At 35.3% G+C, this 22,369-nt stretch overlaps 1 protein-coding gene and 1 long non-coding RNA gene across 5 annotated transcripts in view; one reads left to right on the top strand and one right to left on the bottom strand.

The window, feature by feature from the left end:
- LOC127850681 (uncharacterized) overlaps nucleotides 1-22,369 on the bottom strand; it is a 242,204-nt gene that overhangs the window by 114,254 nt on the left and 105,581 nt on the right. The gene's annotated exons all lie outside the window — the stretch shown is intronic.
- Nucleotides 18,521-21,695, top strand: LOC127850691 (uncharacterized). Its single transcript, XR_008035410.1, has 3 exons — nucleotides 18,521-18,578; nucleotides 20,426-20,565; nucleotides 21,309-21,695. It is a non-coding gene; the product is annotated as an uncharacterized LOC127850691 (long non-coding RNA).

The raw sequence follows: 22,369 nt of genomic DNA, 5'->3' as shown, positions 1-22,369 counted from the left end.
TTCATGTCATTGTTTGAAACAACATGCTAATCAATTAACTGACGCAGATTTTGTCAGTTCAATAATTAACCAGCACAAAAACACTATGTTACGTAGTTCTTTTCAATAAGCGAGTCATTCGAGAGATTTTTTTTTTTAAACTAATGGCATGTCACAGCAGCTAAACTCTACACCTACCAGTATACACGCTTGTTCACTTTATTTGCGTTCATTTCATAACGAACTATTATGAAAATCATGTAAATTAAATTAATGGCAACACGGGCTGTTTGTAAAACATGCAAGCCCCCCATATGGGCTCTCCGTTGTAGTGACAGCCATTGTGTGAATATTTTTTTTGTCACTGTGACCTTGACCTTTGACCTAGTGACCTGAAAATCAATAGGGGTAATCTGCGAGTCATGATCAATCTACCAATCAAGTTTCATGATCCTAGGAATAAGCGTTCTTCAGTAATCATCTGGAAACCATTTTACTATTTTGCGTCACCGTGAACTTGACCTTTGACCTAGTGACCTCAAAATCAACAGGGGTCATCTGCGAGTCATGATCAATGTAACTATGAAGTTTCATGATCCTAGGCATAAGCGTTCTTGAGTTTTCATCCGGAAACCATCTTATTATTTCGGGTCACCATGACCTTGACCTTTGACCTAGTGACCTCAAAATCAACAGGGGTCATCTGCGAGTCATGATCAATGTAACTATGAAGTTTCATGATCCTAGGCATAAGCGTTCTTGAGTTATCATCCGGAAACCATTTTACTATTTCAGGTCAGCGTGACCTTGACCTTTGATATAGTGACCTGAAAATCAATAGGGTTCAACTGCGAGTCATGATCAATCTACCTATCAAGTTTCATGATCCTAGGCATAAGCGTTCTTGAGTTATCATCCGGAAACCATTTTACTATTTCGGGTTACCGTGACCTTTGACCTAGTGACCTGAAAATCAATAGGGGTCATCTGCGCGTCATGATCAATGTACCTATGAAGTTTCATGATCCTAGGCATAAGCGTTCTTGAGTTTTCATCCGGAAACCATTTTATTATTTCGGGTCGCCGTGACCTTTGACCTCAAAATCAATAGGGATCATCTGCGAATCATGATCAATGTTCCTATTAAGTTTCATGATCTTAGGCTCAAGCGTTATTGAGTTATCATCCGGAAACCACCTCGTGGACGAACCGACAGACCGACGGACATGTGCAAAGCAATATACCCCCTCTTCTGCGAAGGGGGGCATAAAAATAAATCACTCTCTGACAGGAGCATTTTTAGCACCACAATAAATCATCTATTAAGGACGGCAACAGTCCACTTAGACCAGTTGGTTTTGAATATAAATACCGTCATCTCCATTTTGCCATTCTGATGTTTCACAACCATGGACTATTGACATTGTTTCGTCAATTCTTCCATAAAAAAATTCATAAATGCTTTTCATTTAATCTAAAGTCTGTTAATTTTGTTTTGACATTTTCAATGACTGTTTATACATGGCTAAGTCAGGGTATGTGTTTGCCACTGACACTCCAGGTCCATATCTCCCCATATTTGAATAATATTCGACAGTAAATTCCACATTTATTTTCGGTCACTGATAAACTTTCCCATCTAAATGATCAATTTTAGATGACCGTAAGCTCACTTCAAAAGCCCCAGTAATCGTGTTTGCCCTATTTGGTAAGTCTTATCTTAATTTCCTATCTCAACATGTCATTTTGAACGCTACTTTCAAAAACGAACATGATTTTCTCATAACACTCGGGATATGTGGCTAGGGGGACAAGTGATCTTCATGGAACATCTTCAGCTGACAGATTTAGCAAAAAATACTACTCCACCATGTCAAGGACAACCAGAGGCGTCAAAATATTGAAGACATCGATCTCAAAACTAAAATTATATTGTCTCCGTAACAACAGCATGCATATGAGATCAACTTTTGAACCCAAATCTGTTTTACTTAAGGCAACATAGCAGGCAGTTAACGTCGTTAACAGTGTGGCCAATTCATTTATAAAAGGAGGCTTTTAAAATATTTATTCAATAAAAGGTTTATGTTTAAGGTCATGTTTGCCAGGATCCAAATAAAACTTCCTGGAGAGTGTTTTCCCCTTTTCCACTAAGATACGTATTTTAACCCATTTGTAGTCCTTTAGAAAGGTACATTTAATTAAATACCTTTCTTACTAAATGCAAGATTTAAAGGTTTCATTTCCAACCCTTAGTTAATAACAAGCAGCAAACAACATAACACCTGAACAGACTGCCAGTTACTTGCAGGCTGTTCTGGTTTTATGCGGCTTGCACATTGCCTTTTTCACTTTGCTTCTTATGGGAAAAAGAGTTAAACAAGTTTTCATGAGACATGGTTCTTTTTTAAGTGCATTGAATGTACATTAAAAGCAGTACTGTTGCAATCCACTGTGACCTGAGCATTGTACCACAAAATACTAAACTCAATTTTCTGACTCTAAAGAACTAAATAGTTTATCCTCAATTTTAAGATGAGTTTGTTTATCATGCTCAACTCTGTTTTTGACAGATTTTTTTATGAGTCTAACTCAAACCGAAGTTGATGAACATATGCATATTCTTATAGCTGACATTTGAGTTTTTTGCGAGCTTACTGACCATATCAATACTCAGTATTAAACCATCTGCACCAATGATTGCATAGGATTAGTTGATGATGTGTGTACCTTGCAGGAAATCACCGAATTCTATACACAGTCAGGATTATTTTTTCAAGATCTCCCCAAAAAACACCCAGACCTGCATGGTTCCAACCAAAAAACAGACTCAAGAGTCTGAATAAGCAATGGGCTGTTATGATGCAATAAAGCTAACAATTGAGCCAAAACAATTTGGTTTTAAATGAAGTGAGCTTTAAGTGTTTTAGTCAACGGTGGTTGTTTGTAGACAATTTAAAATTTAAAATGAGTACCGTATACTTGCGCTTACAAGACGCCCTCGCTTATAAGACGCACCCTGACTTCAGACTTTATAATGGGTGGATTTGAGACTGACCCACGTGTAAGACGCGGTCAAATTTTGCAGTTTCCCGGGTGTACATTGTCCAGGGTAATCATGGAACTTCCAGGGTTTTGTTCTAGAAATGTCCATGAAACGTGGCCTTTTTTTCCGAGCATTTTCCAGCCTTGGATGGAAAAGCATGGAAAAGAAATGGAAAACGCTGGATTTAGGCTGGATAACCATGGAAAATATTTCCAGATAGCATGGAAAGTGGAACATAGAATTTTTTAAGCATGGAAAAGACTCTAACATTTTCAGCTGACCCTGGAAAAAACTTAGACTTTATAAGAGGAGAAAATAACTTATAAAAATGCAACACATTTTATTCAAAGTAAATCAGAGTTCAACAATTTACACAACATATGAATAAAACATAAAACAATGTGCATAGTTTGGGCAGAAATAGTAGTAGTTATAGTAGTAGTAGTAGTAGTAGTAGTAGAAGTAGTAATGCTGGTGCTGGCAGTAGAATATGTTGTTGGAGTAGAAGTAAAAATGGTTGTTGTATATGTTGTACAAGCAGTGAAACTAATGATAATTATACTATTGGTGCAAATTTAAGTGACAGTAGCAGTAGTAGCAGTTATTATTGAGTTGTTATTTTAGCATTTACAGGAATAGTAGCAGTAATGGTAGCAATAGTAGTTAAATAATAATAACAATACTAGTAGCAGCAGTAGTAGTAGTAGTTAAGGAAGTAGCATTAGCAGCAGCAGCAGCAGTAGTAGTAGAAGTAGTAGTAGTAGAAGTAGCAGCAGCAGCAGTAGTAGCAGTAGCAGCATCAGCAGCATCAGTAGCAGTAGTAGTAGCAGTGGTAGTAGCAGTAGTAGCAGTAGTAGTTGAAGTACTAGTAGTAGTAGTAGTAGTAGTAGTAGTAGTAGTAGTAGTAGTAGTAGTAGTAGTAGTAGTAGTAGTAGTAATAGTAATGGTAGTGGTAGTAGAAGTAGTAGTAGTAACAGCAGCAGCAGCAGAAGTAGTAGTAGTCGCTGCAGCAGGAGTTGTAGTAGTAGCAGCAGCAGCAGTAGCAGTAGTAGTAGTAGCAGCAGCAACAGCAGCAGGAGTAGTAGCAGCAGCAGCAGTAGCAGCAGCAGTAGTAGTAGTAGTAGTTGAAGCAGTAGTAGTAGTTGAAGCAGTAGTAGTAGTAGTAGCAGTAGTAGTAGTAGTAGTAGTAGTAGTAGTAGTAGTAGTAGAAGTAGTTGTAGAAGTAGTAGTAGTAGTAGTAGTAGTAGAAGTAGAAGTAGTAGTAGTAGTAGTAGTAGTAGTAGTAGTAGTAGTAGTAGTAGTTGTTGTTGTTGTTGTTGTTATTGTTGTGGCTGTTGTAATAGTAGTAGTAGTAGTTTTGCAGAAGTAGTAGAAGTAGTAGTAGTAGTACTAGTAGTAGTAGTATTAGTAGTAGAAGTAATAGTAGTAACTTTCAAAGCAATGTCTACAAGTTTAAATTCCTTAACCCTGCTCAAGGTGTATACACACTCAATATTTAACTACAGTCCAGGTTTGCAATTAACAAACTATCTGAGATGCCTGTGTGTGAGTCAGATATGTCTGCGGCTAATCTATTGGTTATAAAATATCACAGCCTTTTCTGATTGGCTGAGTTCAAATACAGAAAGTTTACCTGTTAGATTGAAATTCTGGAGAAAATATGCAGGTTTAACTTGTTGTTAAAATGAAGTTAATGTAATTTCACAAACAGTAGAGTTAATGAGTTTTTCAATTAACAAGAATTTCTTAAAATAATAATGTATGGATATCATTTGGAAAGTGACATGAAATGTTGTTAAAGAGTGATGCATACAAGTGTTTCAGAAGTCTGTCTAGGAATAGAACAACAACTGAAGGTTTGTGCTTTTCATTATTTCTAAATATTCCTTTAAATTTATTCTTGTTATGTCATCATTGTAGACCTTTTTTATGTGACATTTTAGGTAAAAGTATGGCAAATATAGAAGTTTAAAAGCAGCTGTCACACACATTTTCACTAAGTGCAGTTTGCAGCTTGATAAAGGAAGTCCTATGTGGAGATATTAATAAGCTTGAATGTAGTATCGGAAGTTTATAATGCATGGCTAGGGAACTGAGGCTAAGGTAGTTATGTACTGTGCATGACGAGAACTCAATGCTCATTAATGCTGTTAATGTTTATAAATAAATTAATTAAACCAATAGCATTGTTTTTTAGTTTTCACTTTGCATTTTCATACCAATAGAATTACACATCATTCTAATTATAGCAATAATAAATTTGTACTAATCATACCAACAAATTTTGTTATGCTATGCTTTGTGATGTATTAACTTCATTGTAAGTTATTATTTAAAGACCATTTTACCAGGGTTTTTTTTTAGAAAAAGGGGAAGACGCTGGACGCTGGGTAAAAGGGGAAAATCGAGCGCGAAAGAGACATATTTGGGGAAAAAATAAAAACTGTTCATTTCAATGTCTATAACTCACCTACAGACTTCAGGTTTTTTTAGAAAAAGAGGCATGTCTCTGACCTTTTTGTTCTTAAACACATGAACAAGTATGATATTAAAGTCAAATTCCTAAATAAAATTGCAGGTGTAGATCTAATAACGGGAAATGTTTTCAACTGGGGCCGGGGAATGATGTCAATATTATGATTTCAATTTCATGATGAATGGGTTGACGATCTAGATCTGCTACAGTATTGGAAGGGAAAGGTGCGGCAGCTGCCGATTGTCTACTTTCACTTTCACAATAATCTGACAGTATTAATCGATGTTGATTACATGTACCTTCGTATCCTGCTGGGTTTCAACGGTTATTGATGATTCATTCTTAAAACATGCGTCAACGCAATTAATATTTTCCGAGTCCGAACGTTTTATTTTGTTCATGTATGAACGCCAATTGTGAGACTTTTTCTGTTTTAACGTTTATATCTTGGCTTTCACATAACCCGGATGAAAACTTGACTGGTTTCCGGTAATTAATTGACGAAACACCCTTCTCGCGTAAGACCGGAATCCAGTAAAATAGTCACATGATTAATACGATTAGTTGCCCGGTTTTCATGACGTATTTTAAGAGCTATATATAGAATCACTGGGATTCCCAGATATGAGTGTTCGTCGGGAGAGAGAGAGAGATCGTTGAACATGGTACAAATTGGATAAGTGTCGACTTCCTAAAAAAAAAAGAACATTTCTTTAAGGGTAAAATATTATATTTTGGTAAAAAAATATATTTTGGAGGGGAAATGGTATTTTTAGGGGAAAAATTCTGGTAGGGGAAGACGCCGAATATCGGCGTCACTTTCTTAGTAAAAAAACCCCTGATTTTACTAAATATTTAAAACAATACTTGAATTATTTTCTATATACATTTTCATTATGTGCTTTAACTGTAGCTCAGACCAGTTGATGGAAGATACTGCAGAGTTTGGCAGGGAAATAACCCAAGACAGCAAAGCGGCTCTTTTGGCGCATTTACCAAGAGGACTAACATGGCCACAAATTCATGGTAAATATTGTTATGCCCCGGGCTCATATAAGTAATTTAGTGTTAACCACCTGAAAGTATTTTGTCTTTTTGGTATCCAATATTTTGGTCTAGTTTCAATTACAGGTTATTTTTATATGAATTAGCAAATTAGCATAACTTTCATATAGCAATATCTGAATATAACATTCCTATATATGTTTGAGTTTCCAGATACATGCTAGTGTACCCCGTTTTGGGGCATTTAAGAAAACAACAATATAAATTTCAAAATAAAAGAGAGTCATATAAAAATATAAGTTAAATCACCAATTTATTCACTTGAAAGTCTCAGTTTTCCTGTGTGGTTGCCTGTTTGCAAGTAGATTAAAGCCCGCTTGCAAACTTTAAGAGAATAAATTTCAGTAAATGGAAAAGAAATAATTGCTAACTACTTAGGATCGTAAATGTTCGCTCAAATACAAAAAAGCCAGATGTACCGAATTGAGCAGTGATATGAAATATCTAAAATAGATTAAAACATGAATGAGCATTGAAGTATAGATATTCAATCATATGATTGCTGCACATTTACTTTTACAGATGAATGTAAAAAACTTATGACTTTCTTGTAATATTGTTTGCTTTGTTTTTCTTTTAGAGATCATGCAGGAGCCGTACAGTATAACAGCAGTACAAGTTCTAAAAAAGATCCACGACCTACTGAAGCCTAGCTAATTAACTAAAAAGTTTTTAAAAACTGTAATTTTATCCCACCTGGGTACTTATAATTTACTAAGCTGCCTACACAAGTTTTAGACTTGCAATTACATTTTAAATTGTCACTTGGAAAGTAATACATGTACATGCATTATGTTCTGAATTTCTTTGAACAATACAATTATATAAAAGTATTTTAATGAAATTAAGCACCTAAATTACATTAAAGTGAAAGTAGCTGAGAACAAGATGTGTTTGTGAAACACAATGTCCCCCTATATGACGTTTGACCTTGAAGGATGACCTTGACCTTGACCCTTCACCACTCAAAATGATCAGCTCCATAAGATACACATGCATGTCAAATATAAAATTGCTAGCTTCAATATTGCAGAAGTTACATTACATGAGCAATTTTGACCCATATATTTGACCTAGAAGGATGACCTTGACCTTGACCTTTCACCACTCAAAATGTGCAGCTCCATAAGTTACACATGCATGCCAAATATCAAGTTGCTATCTTCAATATTGCAAAAGTTTTCATAAAATAAGCGATTTGGGCCACATATATTTGACCTCTGACCTTGAAGGTTGACCTTGACCTTTCACCACTCAAAATGTGCAGCTCCATAAGTTACACATGCATGCCAAATATCAAGTTGCTATCTTCAATATTGCAAAAGTATTCATAAAATAAGCGATTTGGGCCACATATATTTGACCTCTGACCTTGAAGGATGACCTTGACCTTTCACCACTAAAAATGTGCAGCTCCATGAGATACACATGCATGCCAAATATCAAGTTGCTATCTTCAATATTGCAGAAGTATTCATAAAATAAGCGATTTGGGCCACATATATTTGACCTCTGACCTTGAAGGATGACCTTGACCTTTCACCACTCAAAATGTGCAGCTCCATGAGATACACATGCCTGCCAAATATCAAGTTGCTATATTCAATATAGCAAAAGTTATTGCAAAATGTTAAAAGTTGGCGCAAACCAACCAACCAACCAACAGACCAACCAACCAACAGACCAACCAACAGACAGGGCAAAAACAATATGTCCCCCACTACCAGGGTACTATAGTGGGGGACATAAAAATAGTATCCTTGTGCTCATGGGCAGCTACATATATTGTGACATACATGAAGCAGCTAAAATAACTTAATTTTTTCATTTTGTTTCTTGTATATCGTTTGTACAGGGTTCGTGAATTGTTACTGTATATTACTTGACTTGCTTGTATTTTGTTACTTTGAATACATGTTGTGAAGGTTGCATTATACTTTTTAACTTTTAAAGTAGCGCCTGTTCTGTTATGTAAGGGCCTGATTTATGATAATGGACCTAGAGGCTTTGTAAGCATGTATTAAACAACACTTGTTTGATCTGAATAATTTGTTAAATAAATGTAACAGTCAATTTCTAATCTGATGTTATATTTTGATGAATTGTGAACAAAATAATACATAGAAGAAACTAAGGCATTATGTTGATTTTTTGTTTTGTTTTAATCTAACCTTAAATTATGATTTACTTAAGCTGTGAGTATTGTATTCATTTAATACATGAATATTGTTTTTAGACCAGAAATTTCTTTTTCTATTCAGTGACCATGGTAAACGCTGGACAATTTTCCATGTTATACCAGGCATCCATGGAATATTAAACATCGAAAAACCCTGGAATATTTTCCAGGGTTTTCCAGCCAGCATGGAAAAAATACCGTCCAAATACTCCATGTAATCTGGAAAACCCTGGAAATTAATCCATGGTTTTCCATGGTTTTCCAGATTACATGGAGTATTCGGACGGTATTTATTCCATGCTGGCTGGAAAACCCTGGAAATTGTTCCATGGTAATTATTCCAGGGAGCCTGGAAAACCATGGAAACTATTCCAGGCTATTTCCACATACCATGGACAATTTTCCACCCTTTTTTTTAAATATTGACGCTGGAAAAGGCTGGAAACTTAGTCCGAATACTCCAGCCTCATATTTTCCATGGATTTCCATGGAAAACCCTGGACAAAGTACACCCGGAAATTCATCAGCCGAAAAATGGCAGAATGTTAAAGGAAATCATCAATTAGTTACACATTGAGAATTTTTCAAACTCGCGCTTCATACAATAAGTAATTCACGCAAGTCTGAAAAATAAAACAATCAAACAACAAAGTAAATAATATTTGTTTATTTTATGATATATTAGTGGGTTTTAATTTATTTTCAAGTATTATTCATGCAATAAAAATAATTATCAAATTAACAAAATTTCTAACAATTGTGTATTTAATCATTTGCCCTAACAATTGCAAACAATTGCAAACATATTACGTTTGTAATATCAATGCACAAGCAAAATAGATCGTATCAGTCATCTTAATTGTATGATTTGACAGGTATTGAAAACTTATAGGCAGATATTTTGAAAGCGTTTAGTTTTATTACCTAGATTATGCAAATTTTACGTCAATTGTCTATCAACAATAGGTAACACCTACTTTCATAAAATTAGCCAATCGTGTGATAGAGTGATAGACTCTGAAGCGCAGATCGAAATCACGTGTCAAGAAGAAAGCCATATGCAGATAATTGCATGCGGTCGCTATTTGCTCCCGTTGTTGTTGGCCCTTAATAAATAAGGTGTCATCGGCATAAGTGGGTCGTCTGAATAAATGTGTTTATTTAACAATTGACAGTTGCAAACTGGTAACTTATTTCAGAGGATACCCTTATTGCCAATAATGTCTTAATTGAAAATTAACAACGTGGAACAAAGACGATCAGGTGATACAAACTTGTCAAGTAGCATTTGTAATCGGCAGCGTGTTTATTTAACAATTGACAGTTTCAAACTGAGAATTGATTTTGGTTTTGTTTTAAGCATGTTGGCATTGTGTTGCCGCTTACACACGTATACTATAATGGCCATTTTATATGACATTTAACGACGCGCGCGCAGACAATCAGGTGATACAAACTTTTCAAGAATAATCATGGACAATATAACGTCTTACGCCCCAAAAATAACAAAATTCAAATTAAAAATAATAGACAACAAAATCAGTAACAATACATTTTATTACAAAACTGAGGAGCTGCGCCATGAGCGCATGATACGCCCGTCGTTCGCCAATGAAGTAGTAAGGTAATAAATAACCCTTTGAATCATTTTTTTACTTCAGTTTATTTGTATTTGAATACATGGTTTATTTTATAAGTACATGAGCATGGAGCGCCGTCTCCTTGACATTCATACCATATCTTTTTTTGAGTATATGTATGCGTGTATGGAATTCCAATGTTCCAGTCAAATCTCATCCAGTTGAATATGTGAATACTTGATAATTTAACATTGTAACATGGTAAATCCGATACGGTAGGACAGTCAATGAAATCACGAAATTTTGACGAACAAAGTCGCATAACTCTGGAACGACAATTCAGAATTCCGTCAAAAATGAAAGGGGATCAGGGTTTATGAATATTAAGATTGTGTTAAAATTTGAAAAAAATCCATCGAAGGATATTTGAGCTACGGTAGGACATTCAATGAAATCACGAAATTTTGACGAACAAAGTCCCATAACTCTGGAACGACAATTCAGAATTCTGTCAAAAACGAAAGGGGATCAGGGTTTATCAATATTAAGATTGTGTTGAAATTTGAAAAAAATCCATCGAAGGATATTTGAGCTACAGTAGGACATTCAATGAAATCACGAAATTTTGACGAACAAAGTCCCATAACTCTGGAACGACAATTCAGAATTCCGTCAAAAACGAAAGGGGATCAGGGTTTATCAATATTAAGATTGTGTTAAAATTTGAAGAAAATCTGTCAAAGGATATTTGACGTAGCGTACGACATTAACAGACGGACGGACAGACGCGGGGTATACCATAATACGTCCCGTCATAGACGGGCGTATAAAAATCGGTAACTGAACATAGCGTTCCGATACACGGTACCGGCCAATACAGACTTAAGAGAAAATGCAAATGACTGCCGCGATGATTCAAAACAACTGACAAGTGTCCAACTTGGCTATCATAAGGCCAGTATTTAACTCGATATATTGAAATTTTTTGTTTATTTTCACCAGTATCTCGCTTATAAGACGCGACCCCAACTGTAACTTATTAATTTAAGTCTTAAAAATGTGTCTTACAAGCGAAAGTATACGGTATTTACTGGCATATTTCAACTTGTCAGCACCGTAATGGCATAATGCATACAAAAAAAACGAAGTAGACCAATTGCAGGCTGTCAAGTGACCTTTTTTCAAAAAGTAGGAAAAAATAGGAACTACTTTTGCAAGAAAAGAAGGAAAAAAGTAGGAAAAAGTAGGAACTTTTCCCTCAAAAGTAGGAATACATAATACTTATTTTTTAGACACAGGTCCAGGAAACATAGCTTGAAACAGAGCAGGAGTGCCATCACATGTTCTGTATGGATACCCACTTGGAGCTACCTTAAGGGCCCAGAAGATTTCAGCCTTTTGTACCTGTTCCTTGTGTGATGGATGTACTTGCATACAGATAGATTTATCCCCACAACCCTGAGAGCTGCTTGGCTTTTGGGCACTTCCAAACAAACGCTTTTGTGAATTATTATGCATGTATTTCATGTTTTCCTTGTTTTTTTATCCATCTGCATGACTTATAAGTTGATTAGCACCAGAATTACTACAAGATGGACTTCATTCAGACAGTACAATATCTTGCAAACTCATTGCCGGTATCTCTCTTGCACCATGATCCCAGTGTTTTTCCACTGTTGTCCAACTTCTCCATCCATGAAGGGTTAAACTTTGTTTTCCCACTAGGAATTTTAGCACTTATAGTGTATCTATGATAATTAAGTTTCAAGCAAAGCTACCCTGATAAAGAAGTATACATGTAATTAGATGCTGTTCATTTTGGTGTATCAAGTGGTTAGAGGTCTTCTGTGTATCGATATAAAAATGGTAATTATATTGTGCATGTTATATCCTTAAGCAGAAGACCAAATTTATTTAGTGATACACCAACTTGTTGTACAAGATTAATACTAGTATATAAAGCAGTGTAAATGCTCTGCTACAGCTACATCGTGAAACCTTTAAATTGACAATAGGGTGCAGTTATAATGACTTAAGTTACATTCAAAATGACTGGTCATTGCAGAGCAGATTATGCAACTGGAGATAGGACCTTATCACCTGACATCTTTTATGACAGCATTGATTGGGCAATGAAACAGTTGCACTACATTGTTTATTCCACTTTCAAATAAATGCTTTTACATTATTGATGACTTTGCGGGAGTGTAATAATGCCGTTTAATAATTTTAATACTTCGCTTTAACACCTTGAAGTTACCTCACTAGCTATGGCATCATTAGACAAGAATTGTGTTTGTCCGAAACACAATGCCCACTATTGCGCAGCTTTGAAATAAAATTTCAATATATCATTTGGCAGGTTTAGAAATTATCTCCCTTTTAAAGCTTATTACTTCCCTTGGATTGTATTTTTTAACTTTTGACCTTGAAGGATGACCTTCACCTTTCACCACTCAAAATGTGCAGCTTCATGAGATACACATGCATGCCAAATATCAAGTTGCTATCTTCAATATTGCAAAAGTTATGGCCCATATTAAAGTTTTCGGACGGACACACACACACAGACAGACAGACAAACGGACTGACAGAACAACTGCAGTATGCCACCCTACCGGGAGCATAAAAATGTATCAGGGCATTTAGGCTCTGTGCATTTATCTTTAATTACTAAACATGATGTACCTATGATATCAATAGAACATCATATCCGTTGTCATGTAATACAGAATTTATTACATTATATTTGTAAATGATGAAAACTCGGCAAAGCATCAGTTTTATCTTTTTTCCAATAACTTGTGTAATAAATTCCATATTACATAACCACTCATACAATACATGTATCTCTATTTCTCTACATTCCAAACAGCAATATCATGTAAACATGCATAAGGTTTGGTCAAATTGTTGTCAATGGAAAGAAAAATAAAACTGGAATAAACAATGGGTTCCCTCAGCTCTTGCATCACTGGGAACTGTGTAAGGTAGTGAAGTCTGCAGTGTACAAATGCTAAGGAAGTAAACAAGGCACTATTGTTACTTCAAAAAAAAACTTGTCAATAATTTAAAAAGTTACATAAGAAATAAATATTTATACTCCTGAAGAGGTGCTAGCAGACAGTCAGCATGGGTTGTCAGGTCTCATCTAGATGAATGCACATTAACAGGGATACAGTCATGCCATAGATTCATTCATCCTGCAAGTTTACTAAATAAACTCTTTAAAAAAAATAAATTATTCATTGAAAATGAAAAAGTAGGAATAGTAGGAAGATTTGGTAAAAAAATAGGAAAAAGTAGGATCCTGATGAAAAAGTAGGAAATAGTAGGAAAAAGTAGGAAAAAGTATGACCGCTTGACAGCCTGCAATTGGCGACAGATGAGTAGGAGTTACCTCCCTTACATTATAAAACCCGTATCGATCCAGTACCTGCTAGTATAAATAGATCGGAACTGTCATAAATTAAATCTGGAAAAAAACTACGACTTCAGACTCATAGAAAAGATATGAAAATATGTATTTTTGTCCTTAGTACAGGCACCCTGTACTTAAACAAACGCCACTCGCTGCGGTGTTCTTACCAATATGAACCCCGCAATGAGTGTTCAGATCAAATGTCGCGGGGCTGTTTGCCATAAGGCAAACACCCGAATCATCGCAGACCGATAATATATACCACCGTGTTCATGGTGTTTGCTTAAAATAAAATAATGCCACATAAACGTATTGTATTGATCCCTTTCATTTAAAAGTGATAATGAATAATGTATTTCATTTAATGTGTTTTTTGTCTTATAAAACGCCGCGTATAAAAGAAAACAGTGTTCGCACCTAGATGTAGTATATACCGCACCTGGAGGAGTTTTAATTGAGTGTTTGATTATTCAATTAACAGTTTGAAGCCAAGGAGAACTCATAACCGATTATAGTAATAGTATTATCCCGAGTCTCCAGATTCCCCGACACATTCGTTTCAACTGTATCAATCGCATACATGCAACTTCTCCCATCTTTATTCATTACTCAATAATCCCATATATGCCCGATTTCCATTTTTTAAAATCAAATTATGGGTGGGTAATATAGACGATAAGAGTCATTAACACAAACGTTTGCAATTTTCAAAAGTATCAATTGAATTCCCTCATATGATTCTATTTAAAAATTTGATGAAATAAGCACCCAATCAAGACAGTTGTATCGGAACATGTGTAAATCATCAGACACGGTTTGCACGCATCATGTAAAGCTATTTTAGGTTACAACTTCTACATAAAATAAATAAATTTCTTTGTTCTGATAAAAAGCGCGCGAAAATTTGCGTGGGTCAGATAGGTGGAGCGATCAATATCATCGGATCGATATGACGTGAAATTATCTGAAAGCTTGGAAATAATGAATCTGTTTTTAACATTTTTAATTGTTGTGATTTCATTTTCAAGCACTTTTCCAGCCAAATTCAAGCACTTTCTAAGCACTTTTCAAGGCTGTGGTTGAAAATAAGCACTTTTAAGCACTCCAGATCATTTTTAAGCACTTTTCAAGATAAACCTTAATTTTCAAGCACTTTTCAAGGTCTGTGCGAACCCTGTTATTTCCTGTGTAACTTAAACATGACAGCAACACACATTTGACGGAAGACATGTACTGATCACAAAAGGGCACATCTAAGAACCAAACCTCAGTTGAGCACGCAATCTGTGATTGGGCTGCATGCCACTGCGGCTGTTATTGATATCAATGTAATCTTACCTGACAAGACTTGGCTTGTGATTCTTGACTTGACAACTACCCAAGGCACAGTCACTTCCACCCAAGCAAGGTCAGTAAAGGTCCAGTGTCTGGCTTGAGTTTCATTTCTGCTGCTCACTAGACAATTGTTCCAACCAAAGTCACTTCCACCTAAACAGGAGGGAGGTCAGTGAAGGGTCAAGTGTTTGGCTTCAGTTACTTTCCTGCTGCTCACTATTCCAACAACTGTCACTTCCACCTAGGCAGGAAAGAGTACAGTACAGGTCCAGTGTTTGGCTTGGATTCCATTTCTGCTGCTCACTGAATAACTATCCCAACAACTGTCACTTCCACCTAAACAGGAGGGGGCCAGTATAGTGTCAAGTGTTTGGTTTGAGTAACATTTCTGCTGGTCATTATATAACTGTTCCAACAACAGTCACTTCCACCTAGACAGGAGGGAGGTCCATAAATGTCCAGCATCTGGCTCAAGTTCTATTTATCTTGCCTGCAATGCTTAAGGCCCTTGCTTGCCAAAGTGTCCTCTGTACATCAACTGTGTATTCAAAACAGAAACACAATTAGCCCATTAATTATTTCCTAAAAAGAAAAACAAAACTCTGTAAATACATATTATTAATGTCTTAATACCTGTTCAGCCGTCAAAAACCCTATCAGATTATCAAGTCGCTCACCTGAGATAACAAGATATTATTGGGACAAATCGTCTGACCAACTTTCATGAAGATCAGAAAATAAATGTGGCCTCTAGTCTAGAGTGTTTTCAAGGTTTAACTATAGCCATATAAGGAAAAATGCCCCGCCCCCTGGCAGCCATGTTTTTCAACCAACCAGCATCATTTTTTGAACTCATCCAAGATATTATTGGGATGAATCTTCTGACCGAGTTTCATGAGGATCGGACTATAAATGTGGCCTCTAGAGTGTTAACAAGATTTTACTATAGCCATATAAGGCAAAATGCCCCACCCCTTGGCAGCCATGTGTTTCAAGCAAAGGTTACCATTTTTGAACTCATCCAAGATATTATTGGGACAAATCTTCTGACCAAGTTTCATGACTATCGGACAATAAATGTGGCCTCTAGAGTGTTAACAAGGTTTTACTATAGCCATATAAGGAAAAATGCCCCGCCCCCTTGCGGCCATGTTTTTCAACCAACCGGCATCATTTTCGTACTCGACCAAGATATTATTAGGATGAATCTTCTGACCAAGTGATTAGGATGAATCTTCTGACCAAGTTTCATGAAGATCAGACAGTAAATGTGGCCTCTAGAGAGTTAACAAGTTTTACTATATAGCCATATATAGCCATATAAGGAAAAACGCCCCGCCCTGTGGCAGCCATGTTTTTCAAGCAAACGTAACCATTTTCGAACTCATCCACGATATTATTGAGACCAATCTTCTCACCAAATTTCATGAAGATTGGACAATAAATGTGGCCTCTAGATAGTTAACAAGGCAAATGTTTACGGCGCACAACGCACAACGGACGAAGGACAAAAAGCAATCACAAAAGATCACCATGAGCACGTTCTGCTCAGGTGAGCTAAAAAAAACATCTTATTGAAATCAACTAACCAACATTGCTACCTGATTTTGTTTCAGGAGGGTGCGGGGAGAGTGTTTTAATCATAACCCCCGATATATTCCAATGTTTTATTAAAGGTTAATGATATGTTATTATAAAAATGAAATCATATAACAATTATCTCGCTCATATATGTTGCTATGTTTGATTTACAAGGCAAATCAGGGATACAGGATGTACACGTAGAAGTAAATACAAGTGTAAAATTGCGATATTTTTAGATTGCAAAAAAATGAAGCGAATGAAGAAACTGTTGTTTTGAATTTGAAAGCTACATGAATATTGCATTTATCAGCTACTGAGGTGTTTTCATGGTTCTATTGATAGTTTAACAAAATAAACCAATTAAATTGCTGTAACTTCATCAGGGCATGCTCGTTCTTGATATTAACAACATCATTCACTACTTGCTTGCTTGGTAGTATGTTGTTAGTACGTCACACCAAAAAGGAGAGTGCTTTATTGCAATAGGCATTAGGCCAACCAAACTTAAAAATTTGATTCACTGAACATTATTTTGTATTAACATAAACAGTATTTCTTATTCTCAGTATGGACCTTCCTCACTGTATCAGATTATTGACCCATCGGGACCATTTACAAACTCATCTGAGATATATATAAAACAAATCTATTCACCAAGTTTCATGATGATTGTGCAAAAAATGTGACTTCGAAGATCTAGAGTGTTCACAAGCTTTTTTTACTATATATATATATATATATATATATATATATAAGAAAACTGACCCCCCCCCCCCCGGCAGCCATGTTATTCAACTGACCAGAACCATTTTCCAACTCAACTCTGGTATCAAGGAAACAAATGTTCTGACCAAATTTCATAAAAATTGGGCAAAAAATGTGACTTCTAAAGTGTTCACATGTTTTCACTTATAATATTCATATAAAGAAAAATGCCACGCCCACTGGCGGCCATGTTTTTACACCGATCTGGACCATTTTCAAACTCGTCCAACATATCAATAAAACCAATGTTTGTATAAACTTCCATGATGATTGGGCCAAAATTGTGACTTCAAGAGGAAAACTGCCCCACCCACTGACGGCCATGTTTTTCAATGGACCGGAACCGCTTTTGAACTCAACCAACATATCATTAAGACAGACATATACACACTTTCAGTTATTCACTTATACTAGTGTTAGAGTTGTGTCCCTTAGCCGGATGTGACGTCAACGGGGGATAGAAATTCGCCAGAGAAAATAAAATTTTACTGTGTCGCTGAAGAAATCAACGTCTTTAGCACAATACATGCGTAAGTTGCACACATGTTTTATTTTTTTTATTATATTGACGCATATTAAAGCTATCGCTTGTTGTATATTTACTTTTAAGTACGTAAGTTTCATGTTCGTACATATACCACTACACCCGGATTGGAACTTAAATGTAAATATTGTATAAAAATGCCAAATTTTGAAAGCAAAGCGTATTACGAGTTATTTTCAGAAAGTTTATATTTGTAATCATGATTTTATCATAGGAATTATATGATTTAGGGGCTTTTTTATTCTTAAATAGAACTAGAAAGTAGAAGAATGTGAATGAAAACCAATCAGGAGAACGGGTCATTTAACTTTCATGTTTTTTACACCAAAATCTCTATATTTATAAACTTTCAAAACCGAAACTATCCTTTGTTTCTTTGAGTGTTTGACTGAAGTGTTGAAATAATATAAAAATCAGCTTCAAAAAAGCATTATATGTGGGTTTTTTTCAGGAATCATCCCAAATGCTATGTTCAGAAACAGTGAAGTACCATGGCTGAACCACTGGTTCAGCCATGGTACTTCACTGTTTCTGAACATAGCATAGGATCAGATCCTGTAACAGAAAAGAAAGTACAACAGTACACGACTGTGATTGTCATAAGGTTTGTTTTTTTGTTTAAATGTGAATTCACTATAATAAATACTCCTAAGTTTATTATTAATATAATTATGCAAATACATAAACATTGGTGGCATGAATATATCCGGACATAGTCATGTACCATTACTACACTCTAATAAATATTGACTCGGTACAGAGACCCAACATGAATGCATACAAGTTCAGCTGTCAGGTTTTAAGCATTATTGCCACTTTAAAAACGAGAGCGCCGATGGCGCTGAAAGCATAGTTGCAAGATAGAGGGAAGTTGCTGCTGAAGTAAATGTTACGGTCAAAATATACTAAATAGTTTCCTCATATGTTTCGATGTAAAAGCGACAAATTTCAGCGAAAATAAATACAACATTTTGCACATAGAGACCCCCATAACCATACCTTTTCTTGACGGGCATTCTTAGCTGAATCGATTTAAGCAATAAAAAAGATTTGTCATGTTCAAACCAAAAACTAATTCGACTCAAATCAAAATCGACTGTTTTTGCGCCTTTTTTTCGGCCGTTTTCTAGTGGATTGTAACCTTTCTAGTGGATTGTAACCTTTTGCAGTGCCATTTTTTTACTTTAATCTCCAACTTTATCCTATTTCAGGGATTAAGTAGTGAACACCTAAGCTTACCCTATCAATATATCCAAACGATAAAACCAGAACAAAGTGTATAACATGCCTTCGAGGAAAATATGATGATTTGTTTAGAAAGTACAGCCCTTCATGACTCGATTATTTAGTATATTGTAGCCTTAACGATTGCTGACATCACGAGTCGCCCCCCTTGTTAACAAAATGCTCTATTTTTAGAAACGGGAATTCCAAATAGTGACGAATGTGAATGGTTACAAAATGATATAACTATGAAAATAAATACGTAGAATTACATTATTTCACGCATACCATTATGCAACCATCTGTTTTCTTTTCCGACTTGATACATTTACAGCTTTCAATTTAATATTTTACAGACACAGCACTCGTCCAGAATTCGCGCGAATCCATTAAATCCGATGACACATTTAAACCGTTAACTCTACTCGTAACGTTAATTTCTGGCTCAAAGTAAATAATTTTAACTTCAATTAACACATCTCTATTACTTTTAAACTCTACTTCATCAAATCCATAGAAAGGCACGTCAGAATCCATATCATAAATCAGAAAACATTCATCGTACTCCGCCATTTTTTACACATTTTCAAAGAATAAAAGTGCTTTATGCCCCACTTCCTGCTGAGAATATGTTTTAATTTCTATTTATCCGATGAAATGTTACATATACTTAAACCAGGGCCGTATGAATTCAGTTATGTAAACATTTGACCTCTGACAGAACAGTAAACGAAGGAAATAGAAATTGGGATCCCATAGAAATTAGGTGTGAGGTCACTATCAACAAGAACAGAATTGTTTTACGAACGAAATTTGTTTTAGGTTATAAGAAGATTTTTTGACATAAAACGGTCTTAGAAAAATTCACTAAAAACGGTGTCAGCAATATTCTTCGAAGAAAACGTTAGAAAAACGTTTCCCCCAAAAAATTGTAAGAATTACCATATACTAAATTAAATAGATATTTCGTCTGATTTTTGATCAGGTAAGGCTTCATAAAGGGTAACCGACCGATGTGGATTTTCAAAATGTGGTATATACCATAAGCATAGGTGCAAGCACCTATGCTAAAAACCATGTAACTTACACTACATTCAGTATCGATCATATTTATTTCAAACCATTTTCTAAAAAAATAATATGATGAATTTTGTATGTTGTATAAGTAACATGATTTTTTTCTAAAGAAGCAATAATGCTTAAAACCTGCCTTTTTATTTTTTGTAGCTGTATGCCAAGGATGTCCCTGGCGCTGTTTTACCGCAACTTCAACCAGAAAGATGCAAAGTTACAGAGTTGCAAATATGGTTGAAATGCCGGGGACAAGCTGTGAAATCGAATGAGACAAAAGCCGAACTTTGCTTGAGGTACTTATTTTATATCGCCTTTTCAGGCCTTTTCCTGGTGTATCTACTGGTTAGTTAAACGGACCCATTCCCTAACCTAAATTGTAATAGAAATTCCCAATTTGAAAAAAATAATTCCCAATAAAAAAAGAAAGAAAAGTTTATGAATATTTTAACTCAATTACATGTAAATGACATCTAACAAAGTACATTACCATGAATAATATGATTTTTCATCTAATTTGAATGATTGTAAAGGGTTATTTTATATTAGTTTTTCCCAAATCAGTTGATTTTTGGCACGAAAAATTCACAATCCTGAAATTGCTTTTTTCCCAAAATGGCCAGGAAAAAGCCTGCTTTTTATATTAAAAACGCGCATTCATGTTGTGAATTTTTTTCTATGTTTCTGTCAACCAGTCTGTTAAAAATAAGTTTTATCTGTTTAGTCAGCCTGACTCGACCACACAGCATTATAGTACTTTACAATGTATATAACATGCATAGTGGCACACAGCTTTCTGCTTCAATTAAAATCCCTGACATAATAAGTTACATTACTCTCTTAAGTCTGCATTAGAAATTGGTTGCCACTAGTTAAATTGTCTTTATACATTTTTTGGTCACAAAGAAGGTAGGGGTGGCGTTTATTAGGTGGAAAACAAGTATCTGAAACAGACTCTGGAGTAGTGGTTTTTTTTGTAACACCTAAATCTTAATGTTCTGTTACAAAGTTTAAATCTTTACTTTTATATATTTTCCAGGGTAAAGAAATTCAGTGACAACCAGGATAACATCCTAATTGTGGATCCTTATCCAGACCAGCCATTTGCAGCTAAGCAGAAGTCGTCCTGTATGAACTGTAAAGGACAATCAACAGTGTCAACAGCGGAAGAACATCTTAATTTGGAAGAATGCACATGGACCCAAAGCACCAGACCGATCTTCAAAGACTTTTCGTACATGAACATTCTGGAATGGACCAAAAGTTCTTGTAAAGGTTCAAAACTGGGTGTTGAAAAGCCTATTCAACGAGGCTATGTGTTTTTTCATGACGGTTATGTATTCGACACATGGACATCTGAACGTAACAGTTCAACAATTGTTAGATGTAAGTGTTTCCGCTCCATGAAAAACCGGTAATCAGGAATAAAGAGTATTGAAATAATCTAAATTAGATTTGAAAGTAATCAATTTTATGTTATTTTAGTGTCAGTATTTGTGAGATTCACCTCAAATCACATTTATTCATTCAACATAATCATAGGATCTCAGCTCATTTTGGTGCAATACCTGTATCTGAATGTTTGTAATTTTCAGATTGTGTTTTCTTAAATTAGTTTATGATTTCTAGCTTTCACATGTTGTCTTTCATCATTAATCTCTCAATTAATGATACTGCATACTGTTTTGTGATGAACTATGCTACTCAAATGTGCTTATCTTGCATTATTTCTGTTGTAATAAAGCTTATATCATTGATTACAAAGTGTTTTTACTCAAAGGATTACGCAAATCTGTAGCAGTCTTAGTGAAATAGTTGCTATAGTGTCTGCTAAGCAATCTGGAGCAACCAGTTTCGATCCCCATCGAGAATCAGTAATCCTGTACGAAAAAGTTTGGGCAGACTGTAACCAGATTATGTGCAGAATAAAATACACAAAATCTGTATAGAACCTGTGCAGAAAATATTTGGTGTCCATTAAAAATGAGTTGAAGCAGATTTCTATTTATAGATTTTTTCAATATAAACAAAGAACGAATTCTGTACAGATTTTACGAATTATTTAAATTAAGCAGAATATTTTAGGGGCAGAAAAAAGTC

The sequence above is a fragment of the Dreissena polymorpha genome, chromosome 11 (assembly GCF_020536995.1).
Source record: "Dreissena polymorpha isolate Duluth1 chromosome 11, UMN_Dpol_1.0, whole genome shotgun sequence".
NCBI lineage: Eukaryota > Metazoa > Mollusca > Bivalvia > Myida > Dreissenidae > Dreissena > Dreissena polymorpha.
This window is presented reverse-complemented; position numbering and strand designations above follow the sequence as displayed.